This window comes from Bubalus bubalis, chromosome 9 (genome assembly GCF_019923935.1).
Source record: "Bubalus bubalis isolate 160015118507 breed Murrah chromosome 9, NDDB_SH_1, whole genome shotgun sequence".
NCBI lineage: Eukaryota > Metazoa > Chordata > Mammalia > Artiodactyla > Bovidae > Bubalus > Bubalus bubalis.
In genome coordinates this window covers 88,019,588-88,034,885 of record NC_059165.1, presented here as the reverse complement: position 1 = coordinate 88,034,885, position 15,298 = coordinate 88,019,588, and the positions used below count along the sequence as shown (strand labels likewise).

Genomic DNA, 15,298 nt, shown 5'->3' with positions numbered 1-15,298 from the left:
CAGTAGGTAAGAAAGTTTTTAAAAAATTCTAATAGTCATATGTGTTCATATAAATTGTATTTTAATTTCCTATTTAATGTCAAAGAAAAACAAAATACCAAGCCTGATTTATAGATGTTATTGTTTAGTAGTTAAAGTATGTAACAAGCATAAACAAGTTAAATTATACTTGCATACTACAAATCTGTAAAGATTCATACATGTCCACACCTCTATGATCATGAAAATTAAGTCTGTATTATTAGCCACAGAACAATCTGTCAGACAAGACAATCAGGACAGAAATTACTACATATTACACAAAAACAGTTAAATAGTTAAGATTGGTTTATAGGGAATATATGCTTGCACATAAAAAATTACTCATTCAGGAGCATCTAAGCCACCTATCTCAATAATTTATTTAAAAGGATTTCTTTAAATCAATAGGAAATGAGACCTGTAACTCAGAAAAAAAAAATTTTTTTAAATCTTGTCTCATCAGAATGAAATAGTTTGCATATACTCTTGAACTCTCATTTCCTACCTAAATAGCAGGTTAAGTTGAAGTTTAAATATATTCAGTATCTTTAAGAACACAAATATACATATAGTATGACTCAACAGGCATGTACACTAACATACCTAGCTGCTGCTTTACCACAGAATACAGTAACTGTGCTGAGAGATATTCCCCCTCTCTTCTGAGGGTGAGTAAACAGGCAGTCCAGTACTGAAAAGAGAAGACTCAGTAGCAAATTTTTGTACCCTGAACATCCCTCCCGCAAATCCTGAGATTTCTGCTTGAGCAGTCTACAGGAAAAAAAAAAAAAAAAAAAATGCTAAGAATACTGCCAGGAAAACTACTCTTTTGGTAATGGCAACTGCTTTCCTTTAATAAAAGGAGTTTGGCAACAGAAAAACAATTAGTTTTGGTTTCAAGTCTCATTTGAGCCCATATTCCTGATAAAGCAAAGGTGAGCGCAGTCCCAGTGTCTACATCCATGTAAATCAACAAGACTCAGAATTCAAGAAACAAAGCCTAAAGAAATACGTGCTCAGTCGCATCCAGCTCTCTTCGACCCCAAGGACTGCACACCACCAGGCTCCTCCGTCCACGGGATTTTCCCGACAAGAAGACTGGAGTGGGTTGCCATTACCTCCTCCAGGGGATCTTCCCAACCCAGGGATCGAACCTGTGTCTCCTGCACTGCAAGCCACCAGGGAAGCCTAAAAGAAATATGCGGCAAGCCAACAATAGTTTTCTTCTTAAAGTGGCTCCCTACTTTGAAATTTGGCTTTCCTTTTCTTTATTCCATTTACCTTAACCTCTTTCCATTCCTTTCTCACCTCCTCTGCTGTTTACCATTTTCCTGGGTATTCTCACCTTCTGTACAAAAAATTCATTTCAAACTTACCATTTTCTCTTGTATCTAAATTTGTGTTTACTTAATTCTTATGGGACTATATGGTTTTAGGTGAAATACTTTTACTTTAGAGAAACATACATATAAGCTATTATCAAAGACATGAGTAACAAGCAGCCATTCACTTAGCAAATGTGACGCCCACCAGGTACAGGGAAACCTACGTTTCTGGGGTGGGACAAGCCAAGGAAAATCTAGTAGGACATGTCATCAGAGAGGTCAGCCACACAGATGATGGAAGACCTGGTAGGCACTGTTGTATTCTGGCATTTACTCTAAATGATACGGAAAATCACCGAAGTGTTTTGAATACAGGAGTAAAATAATTAGACTTTTATTTCAAATGGACTGCCTAGGTTGCTATGTTCATGAGAAGAGAGAAGAGCAAAAGTAGCAGGGAGACCAGACAGGAGATGACTAATAACAAAGGCGAGAGATGATGGCTACGTGGGGGTGGGGGTGGGGGTGGGGGGTGGGGAGTGCAGATGAAGACAGAAAGCTGTGGTCATGTTTATTCTTTAATTTTTAAAAAGTTTTTTTGTATTTTTGCTGAAATGGCAAAACACACAAAATTTCGTTGTGGCACATGGGCCCCATGGCATACGGAATCTTACTCCCCCGGGGCAGGAAATCAAATCCACATCCCCTGCAGTGGAAGGACTCTTAACCACTGGATCACCAGGAAGTTCCCATATTCTTATGGTAGATTTTAAGGTAAATAAAGGACACATTCTCATGATACTATTTTGAATTAGTGTGAATGTGTAACAAAGAGGAATCAAGAATGTCTACAAAGTTACAGTCAGAGAAACAAAGATTCAGTTCAGTTCAGTCCTGTCCAACTCTTTGTGACCCCATGGACTGCAGCACACCAGGCCTCCCTGTCGACACAACACCAACTCCCAAAGTTCACTCAAACTCATGTCCATCGAGTCAGTGATGCCATCCAACCATCTCATCCTCTGTCGTCCCCTTCTCTTCCTGACCTCAATCTTTCCTAGCATCAGGGTCTTTTCAAATGAGTCAGCCCTCTGCATCAGGTGGCCAAAGTATTGGAGTTTCAGCTTCAACATCAGTCCCTCCAATGAACACCCAGGACTGATCTCCTTTAGGATGGACTGGTTGGATCTCCTTGCAGTCCAAGGAACTCTCAGGAGTCTTCTCCAACACCACAGTTCAAAAGCATCAGTTCTTAAGTGCTCAGCTTTTTTATAGTCCAACTCTCACATCCAAGGCACCCCACTCCAGTACTCTTGCCTGGAAAATCCCATGGATGGAGGAGCCTGGTGGGCTGCAGTCCATGGGGTCGCTGAGTGTCGGACACGACTGAGTGACTTCACTTTCACTTTTCACTTTCATGCATTGGAGAGGAAATGGCAACCCACTCCAGTGTTCTTGCCTGGAGAATCCCAGAGACAGGAGAGCCTGATGGGCTGCCGTCTATGGGGTCTCAGAGTTGGACGCGACTGAAGTGATTTAGCAGCTCAGCAGCTCACATCCATACATGACTACTAGAAAAACCATTGCTTTGACTAGATAGACCTTTGCTGGCAAAGTAATATCTCTGCTTTTTGATATGCTGTCTAGGTTGGTCATAACTTTTCTTCCAAGGAGCAACTGTCTTTTAATTTCATGGCTGCAGTCACCATCTGCAGTGATTTTGCAGCCCAAACAAATAAAGCCTGCCACTGTTTCCCCATCTATTTGCCATGAAGTGATGGGACCAGATGCCATGATCTTTGTTTTCTGAATGTTGAGCTTTAAGCCAACTTTTTCACTCTCCTCTTTCACTTTCATCAAGAGGTTTTTTAGTTCCTCTTTACTTTCTGCCATAAGGCTGGTGTCATCTGCATATCTGAGGTTATTGATATTTCTCCCGGCAATCTTGATTCCAGCTTGTGCTTCGTCCAGTCCAGCATTTCTCAGGATGTTCTCTGCATAGAAGTTAAATAAGCAGGGTGACAATATACAGCCTTGACGTACTCCTTTCCCAACTGGGAACCAGTGTGTTGTTCCATGTCCAGTTCTAACTGTTGCTTCCTGACCTGCATACAGATTTCTCAAGAGGCAGGTCAGGTGGTCTGATATTTCCACTTCTTTCAGAATGTTCCACAGTTTGTTGTCATCCACACAATCAAAGGCTTTGGTACAGTCAATAAAGCAGAAATAGATGTTTGTCTGGAACTCTCTTGCTTTTTTGATGATCCAACGGATGCTGGCACTTTGATCTCTGGTTCCTTTGCCTTTTCTAAATCCAGCTTGAACATCTGGAAGTTCCTGGTTCATGAACTGTTGAAGCCTGACTTGGATTCAGTTGACATTTAATAAAATGAGGCAAACTGGAATAGAAACAACCACTGGAGTGGGAGAGGGAGGAAGGAGAATGAGGAGTTCAATTCTGACAGGTTAAATCTGGGATATCTAACTGAAAATGCTGCCTAGCCAGCTGAAGGTTAGGAAAGAGATCCAGGTGAGAGATAACATTCTTAGCTTGAAATACATGATAATTCCAGCTAGAGGCTGAGATGAGATCACAGAAGACCATGTATAAATACAGAAGAGGTCTAAACATAGAGGTCTAGGAAACTGCCCTATTTTTCAGAAGTTGGGGCAACAAAAAGGAACCAGCAAAAGAAAGTGAAAATAAGCAGTAGTGTCCCAGAAACAAAGGGAGGAAAGATTTCAAAGACGAGAAACTCACTGACCACTTTCAAACGCTTTAGCTGCTACATCCAGTGAGTAAGATTGAGAACTGACTAGGGAATTTGTTACCAAGGAGGTCACCAGTAAGCAATCTCAACAAGAACTGTTTAGGTAGCAGGGAAGATGAGAAGAAAAAAAAAAAAAGAAATTTTGTGCTGGATCCAAGACAGAGAGGGAGTGCTGGTGGCCACAAATAACAACTCTTTTGAAGAACAGCAGCTGAAGAAAACTGTGCTATTGGAATACGTTTGTTTTTAAAGATGGGAGATATTTTAGCATATCTACATGCTGATAGGAATAATGCAATACATATGGGAAACACTAATGAAATAGCTCACCGGCTGGCAGAATGGGAGGAATCCTGAGGCAATGCAATGGCCCTGACAGGAAGTGGACACAGCCAAGAGCAAGAGAGGAGGTGGTGATCATAGCAAATAGGAAGTGCATACAGTCTGGGTATAGAAGCGAGGAGACATGCAAAGTTTTTGCCTGATTGCTTTCATTTTTAATACACAGGAAACAAGGTCATCAGCTGAAAATGAAGAGAAAAGAGGCACCAGAGGTTTGAGGAGATGTATAAAAGTCATTTGGGCAGCTGGCGGAGTAATTCCACCAGGGATCCCTTGATACTACGATTAAGGACTGTGAACAGCACAAAGGACCCTCCTTGGCCAACACAAATGGAGAACAAGTCAGCATAGGAATGTCTTCCTTGATTCAAGCCCAGCTGCCAGGTATCAGCTGGACTGGAAGGAGAACTGGATGGGTGGGTGAGGAGGAGGGAGGTTGGTGATTACCAGGTAAGCACATGAAGTGAGAGGCCCTGAACAAGAACTGGATCTGTGTGCTCAGTCGTGCCAGACTCTTTGCAACCTCATGAACTGTAGCCCACCAGGTTCCTTTGTCCATGGGATTCTCCAGGCAAGAATTCTGGAGTGGGTTGCCAGTCCTCCTCCAGGGAATCTTTCCAGGGATTGAACCCACGCCTCCTGCATTTCCTGCATTGGCAGGTGAATTCTTTGACACCTGGGAAGTCCAAAAGAGAACTGAGGATATACAAAAGCGAAAAATTTTAAAGTGGACTATGGATTCAAAGTAGGGTAAATAATCAAGTAAGCATGTAGAAGAAGGGGGCTCAGGGCACTTAAAAAGGGAGCAGCGGCAATGAATCGTAGGTCCCAGACACAGAAGTACAGTTCAAGTGGGGGGTCATCAACAGAAGGAGCTAGAGAGATAGCAAGTTGAAGCCGGGACAGAATGCTTGAAAGCGTGTCCTGTGAAATAATAAAGTACAGGCGGGTCTGGTTAAAATGTAGCAGAACTACTTTAAAGACTAAAGCAAAACCTCTCCCCAGGCAAAGTGAGCCTGCAGATGAGGGTAACTAGAAGCCTAAGGGACTAGAGCTGAAGAATACCATAGGAATAGTAGCTGGAGGTTCCCACACATGGAATCCCCAAGAAAACCATTTCCAGCACTCCTCTAGAGCCAGCTTTGAACAAACTGTCCAACTCAGAAGGCACAGCGGCCACATGAAAACCACACCTGTCCCCCCAGGCCCCTTTCCCCACCTAGGTGGACCCCGGACAGGTGATTCCAACAGCATACTAAAGAGGAGCTGGCCAAGTGAAAAAGAGAAGCTGATTCTCAGGACTCTCCCTCCAAAGTAGACCTCTTGCTCTGAAGCAGTTCGGAGCTACGAAGAAAAGTTCTATGGCATGTAAGAGTTTGAATACATTGTTATTCTGAACACACGCCTTCTAATGACAAAAATAAGACTGTGAACATGTTCATCACTCAGTTATGTCCGACTTTTTGCAACCCCATGGACTGTAGCCCTTCAGGCTCCCCTGTCCATGGAATTCTCCAGGCAAGAATACTGGAGTGAGCAGACTTTCCCTTTTCCAGGGGGCCTTCCTGATCCAAGGATCAAACCTAGGTCTCCTGCATTGCAGGCAGCTTTCCTACTGTCTGGGCCACTAAGGAAGCCCCTAAAATAAGACTATTAACTGACAAATAAGCAGAAGACTTTTTACCACCTAGAACTAGACGAGCTACCTGGTTTTCCTAAGGGCTGGAGATTCAGGGAAAGACAATCTCTAGGGAGGCCTTGAAGGTTACAGTGAGAGAAAGTAAGTTGTTTTCTGCTTAAACTCTTATCAAGTCCCATCCATTGCATCCCTACAAATATCCAAGGGCTCCCACTATTAGGTGCTGCTGCTGCTACGTCGCTTCAGTCGTGTCCGACTCTACGCGACCCCAGAGACGGCAGCCCACCAGGCTCCCCCATCCCTGGGATTCTCCAGGCAAGAACACTGGAGTGGGTTGCCATTTCCTTCCCCAATGTATGAAAGTGAAAAGTGAAAGTGAAGTCGCTCAGTCGTGTCCGACTCTTAGCAACCCCATGGACTGCAGCCTACCAGGCTCCTCCGTCCATGGGATTTTCCAGGCTAGAGTACTGGAGTGGTTTGCCATTGCCTTCTCCGCTATTAGGTGCTAAATATATCCAAAAAATTCATTTTTGCTTTACTGAGCAAAAAGTAAACACAGATTAAATTAGATGAAACAAAAACGATTTTGGTTTAGTACAAGATGCTTACATATGTTTAATTCTAAAGATTTAATAAAAAATCTTAGTCTTCTCCTTTTCTTGAAATTGTTTTGTTATTTGTCTAACTTTGTGAATTACAAGCTTAATTTAAACACATTTAAAACCAATACTTATTTGTTGGGACCTCTCCGGTGATCCAGTGGCTGAGACGACACACTCTCCCAATGCAGGGGGCCCGAATTTGATCCCTAGTCAGGGAACTAGATCCCACATGCTGCAAGTAAGAGTTTGAATGCTGCAACTAGAGATCCTGCATGCCAGAACTAAGACCTAATGCACATAAATAAGGAAATAACTTTTAAAAAAGAAATGCTCATTAAAAAATAAAATAATCAATACTTATTTAAGAAATTATAATAGACTCAAAAAAAAAAAAAAAGAAAGAAATCTTAGCACGAATTTCTGGGTAAGCTTCCAAATGGAAACAGTGCTCAAAATTCAGTCACCCTCAAATACACCTAAATTGAACACGGCATTATCTAACGCTTTCTAGGAAAAAGAGGGAGTTTGTTCTATTACAATCCATTTTGACTAAAATAGATTTGCAGGTATTTTAATGGTGTCGTGATAAAGATAACTCATCACCAAATTCTGGGCTTTCAGTTCAAAAACTCCCTTTGGATGAGGTCCCAGAGCAGTTTCAGCTAAATCTTGCCCTGTTCGTTACTTGTCAGTATTATAGAAAGTGCAACTGTACTTAAGCTTTGAACTGAGGGAGCAGAATGTATAAAGTTAATAATTAACAAGCTAAATTCCAAGTTTTTCCAGGTAGTATGAATAAAATCACAATAAAAGCCCTCACCAAACCACTGAAGATAAGCACCATGTTTCACTCAGTTCCTCTCAAGAATGCACACGGAACCCATAACGTCCCCCTCTGAAACAGACCTGAAACTTTACTAACAGTTAACATTCAATAAATGTTAAAATATTATTTTCATAAGAACTGAGATTAAGAACACTGAAATAGATGAAAATCAATATTGCAACTGAGAGAAAAGTCTTAAAGGGAGCCTTAACAAAGTATTTGAGACTCATCCTAAAGCAGATGAGAAATCTTTCATGATTATCTTCTTTCACAATAGAGACAACTGGGACCTAAAAACGCACTAGCAACCGATCCTACTGAATAAATGTGAGAGATCAGGTTAAAGCACTTTACGAATGTTAATTGATAGTCTCTCTCACAATCTATTCAGACAATATGGGCACAGTTGCAGTATGTCTTACCAGTGTGTTTCTCAATAACTTTACTAATTAAATCTGATAAAGAATACACCTTCTAAATTATTCTAAAGGATATTACAACAACAAAAAAGACAACTGCCTATAAGTCAAACATATCTTGATGAAAAAAGCATCAACACACTTTAAGTGTTCCAACAATTATTAAGTGGAATGATGCTCAGATTTATTTAGCCTCAAAACATTATACATTACTCCAAGGTAGGAATAATGCCTTGAAAACACAGTATTTTTGTAAGGTACAACAATAAAAAAAATCCAGTCATTATGAGTTCTAATTTACTGGTAAAATTATTTAAACATGTCTCAATGCTGCGGTCTGTCAAGAACCCTGATAAAATTCTTGCCCCAAATAAAATAAGCACTTTTTGTTCAACATATAATGCTTACATTATTCTTATCATCACTGTTATCATTTGTCACTAGGTTTCTCAACAGACTAGAAGGAGTACACATGTGCATTACCAACTCATTCTTTCTATAAGAACTACATATTTAAAGAAAAACTAACACAACCCTCTAGCACTAAAGTTTAAGAGATCACTTTCCTTATTATTTGTAGGAATCATAAAAAACTATTAGTAAAGTCTAAAAATCTGAAAATTCTATTTAAATGCACACAAAATCTTCAACAACATATAAGGTGTTAACACATCGAAAGTGTCCACCTAAATTCAAAAGTTATCTGTAAAAAATTAATATACTTTATACTGTAATTATCAAGATTGACTTTGCAGCGCATTAATTTGGACTTCTGAAGAATCCGAATAAAAATAAGTACCTTCTTATTATATGTAAATAAGAGAAAAGCAGACAACACAACCTTTATGTTAAGAATAAATGCAGTACTATCAATCATTCTCGTTTCTAGAATTAATAAATGCAATACTACAAATCATTCTCTCTTTAGCAAGCAGTTTTACCAGTTTTAATACTAGATGGAAAGTTCAAATATGGACCCACAAATCATACTCAGAGTCCTTCACTTGTCGCTACTATCAATGCTATACTACATTTATTTGCAAATAGTGACTAAAACGTCAAAATAAAATTTCTGAAAAAGTGCTTTATTTAAAAATACTTCTTATAGAAAAGGAATCCACTAGTTCTCCTGGGAGATTTTTAAAAGCAGAACATGCGGTACTGCAAAGATTATTTACAGAAAACAGAACCAGAAGTACATTACTATTCAATAAATACACTGTATCAACAACATCTCATATGGGATAGAGAACAGAAATACTAGTTTGTTAAAAGTCTTCTTCCCTTCATTAAAAAAATATGGATTTTATTAAACTGACAATAGGAAAATGTAACCCAGTAATAATCTTAGCCCTGTAAAGTTACTTATTAACCTCTCAATAGACTGCTATGAATCTACACTTCCTGCTGTTCACCTGCCATCTTTTCCAATTTTAAATAGGCACTGTGTGTAAGACAGACTGTCCTTGCAACATCAATAATGAAGAAAGAACACACTCAGCTTAAGCTTAAGAAAAAGATAATTGTGGGTTTTGTCTGCTCCGAAGAATCAGCACACAACACAGGTGCCAGCATAAAATAGGTGCTTAATGAATATCTGTAGAGTAAGTGGTAAGGTTTAATTATATTACTGCAACATTAGCTTTCTTTCGTCCCTTAAGAGTTCTCCCTTGCTCAAAAAGGCAACGCAAAACCATGCCAGAGTCCCTCAAAAGCACATAAACTTCTCTATTCATAATGAAATGTAAAGCTAGGTCTCAAAAGAATCAAATATCAATAGAAAACAAGCAGCTTTTCTTCACCTTCCTATTCTTTCAAGAGAAAATTAGATCAATAATGTTGATTTTTAAGAAATATCAACATGTCTACCAACTTTCTTCAAAATTAAAAAAAAAATTCACATTTCAAACGTATTCTCTATGCTCCTAATATTGAAAATAACTGATTTTTCAACACTATCTTGGATGAAATAAAAATACAAGCTTATAAACCAAAATAACGTGTTTGCCAATTTTTTCCTTCTGAATCAAGAGGGTCTGTGCCTAAATTTTTACTAGCTATGAGATCAGCTCTGTCTGACATTTCAAAATTCCCTTTCATGCGTTTTACTGAGCATCTACTATGTCAGGCCCTTTAACAAAATGTTAATTTTGTAAACTGAACATTAGCACCAAAGTCCCCTTCAAAAGCGTGTCACTTAAAATAAGAGCAGCAGTTAAAATAAAGAGGACTCTCAATGTTTCCTGTACACCTTAAGTCAGCGTATAGAGGCTCTTTTCACCTATTCATGCGGCATCATTGAGCCGCTAACTACCACACCCGCTACCAAAAAATCACTAGTAAAGCGGCAAGCGCTGGATAAAACAACCTGTAAGAGTAGGACGAGCTCCTCTTCGGAGGTGGTCAGGGCTTTTTCTCCGCGGCCCAAAGCGAACCGCGGCGAGACCCGCGGGCGGCTCGCGCCGGACGCCCCGGACTAGAGTCCGACTCCGAGCCGCGGGCCCCGCCCCGCCGAAACTCTCACCTGGAGGACCCGGGCCCTCTCCACCCGCCCCTTGCACCACCCTCCCGACTTCCAGACAGGCAAAGTTTGGGGGAGGGGGAGCCTTCATTTCCATTTTACAACAGGGGGGCAGTGGGCTCTCACCCGTCCGCCAGTCTTGAATCCGGAACAGAGTCTGGAACCCTCTCCCAGAAGGAATGGAAGAAAAACCAAAGCCACGGTCCGCAGGAGGACGTCGCCCAGACCTGAAAATGGAGCCGCAGGCTCAGCCCGCAGCGCACGGCGGGCAGGGCCGGGCCGCACTCGCCCCGGAGCCCTAAGCGGTAGGGGTTCAGGGCGTCGGGCCTCCGCCCCAGGGGCCGCGAGGGCGAGGTGGGAGACCCGGGGCGCGCCCCGGGCCGGAGATGCACTCACCGTAGCCTTTTGTCTCCACCGCTCGCTCCGGCAGCAGCCGCTCTCGGCGCCGGCTCCGCGGCTGCTGTCCCCCCACGCCCGCAGCTGCGCTCCCCGGCGCGCTCGCCGCTTCCTGGCCCCTCCCTCCACGCCCAGGCTCGCGCGCAGGCGGGGCGAGAGGCGGTGCGCGCTCCGGGAGCCGCAGGAGGGCCGCGCCGCCGCGCAGCTGCCGCCGGGCTGGCCCCGCCCCCTGCCCCGCCTGCGGGGATGGGCTCTGGCCCGCACCTCCGCGACGCGCCTGGCCAGTGGTCTCCGCGGGCTAGAAGCCCCTTCCCGGACAAGCAGAGGGCAGAGAGTCCGGGCTGGAGCCCGCGCGGGAAAGAACGCGCCGGAAGATGGCGACCGGGGCTGGGTGGGAACGTTCGGGAGCCCCTCCCCACGCTCAGGCCGGCGGCCCGCCGCGGCGGCTCGCGCCCCTTCCCCAGACAGCGCGGAGAGGCGGCGCCTGCACTAACAGTGCAGACGCTCCCAGGCGGACGAGGGTCGGCGCTGAGCCGTCTGACTGACCGCCTCTCAGTAGCAGCTGAGAGATACTTGCCCTGAAATCACCAAACCACCCTTTAAAAAAAAAAGGAAACTTAAGAATTGTTGCATCCATCATTACCTGTCTTAAGGCCGAGAATATCCACCTGGCATTTGATATGCATAAAATTAGGACTTCCCTGTAGCTCAGGGGATAAAAGAATCTGCCTGCGATGTAGGAGACGAGGGTCGAATCCCTGGGTCGAGAAGATCCAATGGGGAAGGGAATGGCAATCCACTCCAGTATTCCTGCCTGGAGAATTCCATGGACAGAGAAGCCTGGCGGGCTACTACAGTTCGTGGAGTCGGACGCGACTGGAGTGACGAACACACGCACACACTGGATCTGTGAGACTCCCTTATCTGTACTATTTTCTATGTCCTAGAAATCAAACACTTAAGAGTGCCCCTTTCTAGCAGCCAACCCTCCACCAATGCCTACAATACTTGGAATATAACGTAGTACGTCTTCCCCATCTTGACTGATACTAGTACATTAGTTTTCTCTTCCCCCTAAATTATAGTTCTCCCTTGTTCAAAAAGCAACTCAAAACCATGCTGCAGTCCTTCTACTTAGTTACTGAAGTCAAAAACTTTGGGCTTTGGCTCCTCATTCTCTCTTCAGCTCCAAACTGTCAAGAAGGTCTCTTGGTTGTAATAAATCAGACTCGGACCACTTCTCACTTGCATCACTTTTATCTTCTCTGGCCTATATTTGGGTGGCCTACTAAATGATCTTCTTGCCCACTGTTACTGCAGTCTATTATCAAACAACAATCTAAAGGACTTCCCTGGTGGTTCAGGGGTTAAAAATCCACCTTCCAGTGCAGGGACACAGGGTTTGGTCCCTGGTAGGGGAACTAAGGACAGGGGGAACTAAATCTGCCCAGGCAACTACTGAGCTGGTACACAGAGAAGCCCACAAACTGCAATGAAGAGCCCAGGCAGTCAAATTAATTAATTTAAAAACAACAACCACCAACAAAATAGCGAGAGAGAAATGGAAAGGAAATGGCAACCCAACCAGTATTCTTGCCTGGAAAAGTCCATGGACAGGAGCCTAGCGGGGCTGCAGTCCATGGGGTTAGGCGACTGAGCAGGCATGCCTGAGGAGGGTGGAGGCAGATGGGTTGGTAGCAATAAACTGGTAGAACTAAAAAACCACCACCACCACCACCAGAATACCTTCCTACAGGAAAACCAGCTGCTCTTTCATCTGGTCACAATCCTCCACTGCCTCCCTATTTCCTAAACTGTAAAAGCTAAGGTCTTTACAGTGACCTACAAAGCCCTTAGATTTGGCCTTTTGTTTTACTTTCTGACTCCAGTTCCAATCGCCTGTATACTCCAGGATAGGGTCTTTGGCAGAGCTTTCTCTCTGCAGGTAACATTCTTCCCATGGCTCAAATCTTATCTTAAATGTTGATGCTTAGCCTGACCACACTATTTAAAACTGTACACCAGGGGATTCTCCTGGTTATCCAGTGGCTGAGAGACCATGCTCCCAATGCAGCAGGCTGGGTTTGATCCCTGGTCAGGAAAGTAGATCCCACATGCCATAACTAAGAGTTTGCATGCCGCAGCTAGAGATCCCACATGCCACAAGTAAAGATCCGGCAAGCCAGAACTAAGACCCAGAGCAGCCAAAAAAAAAAAAAAATGTAACCACCCCAAAGCCAACTCTCAATCCTCCCAGCTTGCTCCTTCTCTTCCCATGACACTTAAAATCTTACAAAAATCTTTATAATTTATCTATGTATGTTTATTTTTTAATGTCTGTCTTCCCCAACAGAAGATGAGATTTTCGTCTGTTCTGTTTAACTGATCTATCCCAAGTGCCTAGAGTAAATGGGAAAAAAAAAATTAAAATCTTCTAGGTAATAAAAAGTACAAAGCATCAAAAAATGACCAATTTTATATTTTCCTGTTTCTATCAATTAACCAGAAGACTCCTATCTACATCATAACACAAGCATTTTGATTTTCTGATTACTCTTGAGTACAGTGATGACTTGACCTTCAATGCAGTTTTTCTAACCACTGAGATCATGGTATTCTATTTCACTGGAGAAGACAAATTAAAGGAAACTTTCTGGTGTAAAACTTAAAAAGACCCATTAATTGTAAAAATGTCCATATCTTGCCATAATGGAAGAGAATATTAAGAATGTATATATATATATAACTGAGTTGCTCTGCTGTACAGCAGAGATTGCCACACCATTGTAAATCAACTATACTTCAATTAAAAAATAAAATTAAAAAAAGTCCTATGACAAAAAGAAAACAGGTAATTCCTGAACTTGATATATACATTTATAATCCTTCCTTTGAATTACAGATGTAGTCATCTTGTGTGAAGGCCTTAAGTAATAACATTCCCTATCATTTATGCATGATAGAATTTATTATGTAAACTTATGTAAAATTATTTATTTCCAGATATTTCATACTTAGTTTATAACACATCATGTGTGATCAAATATCTTAATACATAATTTCAATTGCTATAGCTATTCCTATATACTACTTGCCAGTAGAAAAAAAAGTTAAGAAGACAATTCCATTCAATCAAAGGATACATTTTGTATGAAAGTCTGTGCATATGATTATTTGCTCAGTATTATACTTATGGCATAGTCTCTTCACATATATAATTTATCCTTTCTGATTTAAAACTAAGGCTACAGATGATCCCTTATAATTTAGATTACTTTTATATAAAATTGAATAAACTGCTTTTATTTGAAAAAACATTGATTCTATATATTTCATTAATGTAAAAACATGGTTTGTAATTACAATAACACCAAACAATTTTTTCTGAAGTCATTATGATGATGTGTCTGTACTGTTCTTTACATTGTTGATAAGTAAAAACTTATCTGAAGAGGACAGAGTAGGGGGCTTTCCCGGTGGCTCAGTGGTAAAGGATCCACCTGCCAATGCTGAAGACACGAGTTTGATCCCTGGTCCGGGAGGATCCCACATGCCTTGGAGCAACTTCACTACCCTGCGCCACAACTGCTCATCCTGCGCTCTTGAGCCGGGAACTCATGAGCCCCCAGGCTGCAACTACTGAGGCCCGCTCACTCTGGAGCCCGTGCTCTGCCACAGGAGAAGCCACTGCAATGAGAATCTTGCTCACTGCAAGGAAGAGTAGCCTCTGCTTGCTGCAACTAGACAAAAGCCTGCACAGCAACGAAGACATGGCACAACCCAAAATAAATTTTAAAAAGACACAATAGAAAATAGACAAGTGTTCATAATTCATCCACATACTGCTAAAGTTAAATGCAACTGTTACAGTATGAAATAAAATGGTTTGCACGCGTACTAGTCCACAAACAAGAAAATGATCTCAACAAAACTAACATGGTATATTTGTGCCTTAACCCATGGAAACATTAGTACCAAGGACAACAGAAAGCAATCTGTTGGTCTAACAAACTGCTATCACTACTCATGAGCTCACGTAGCTACCACACTGGCCTAATGATGCAATCTCTTAAGTAAATTTTCCTTTAAAATTTTTACAGGAAGTGGATTTTTCCTACAAGTATACTATTACTTTTTTTTAAACTGCTTTCCAAAATTCAGTACCAGCTATTTACCACATATAGGAGAGATGGTATATAGGGTTAGAGTCTGGAGTTCAAACTCTGATGCATAATTAGCAGGGTGACCCTGACCAAAGTTCTTAATCTTTCTAAACCTGTCTTTTCTTCTCATTTAATCAGGGGTAGTATTTACCTCCAAGAGTTGTTGAAGGAATCAATGAGAGAACTCAAGCAAAATTCTTAGCCCTGGGCCTGGCACATGCTCAGTGCTGGTAAATGCTAGCTATTATCCTCACACAAGCATATAATTAAGCT

General features: G+C 42.0%; 1 protein-coding gene across 8 annotated transcripts in view; it reads right to left on the bottom strand.

The window, feature by feature from the left end:
• The window catches only part of CDC42SE2 (CDC42 small effector 2), a 118,575-nt gene extending 107,580 nt beyond the window's left edge, over positions 1-10,995 (bottom strand). For 5 of the 8 annotated variants that reach the window (XM_044947856.1, XM_044947853.1, XM_044947854.1 and 2 more), the window contains exon 1: positions 10,863-10,994. The gene's annotated coding sequence lies outside the window, so the exon portion shown is untranslated. Of the gene's footprint in view, positions 1-10,313; positions 10,587-10,862 lie in introns of those variants that run through there. The other 3 variants (XM_025293051.2, XM_025293052.2, XR_003111466.2) reach the window with 3 other exon arrangements.
• Positions 10,996-15,298: the final 4,303 nt, after the last annotated feature.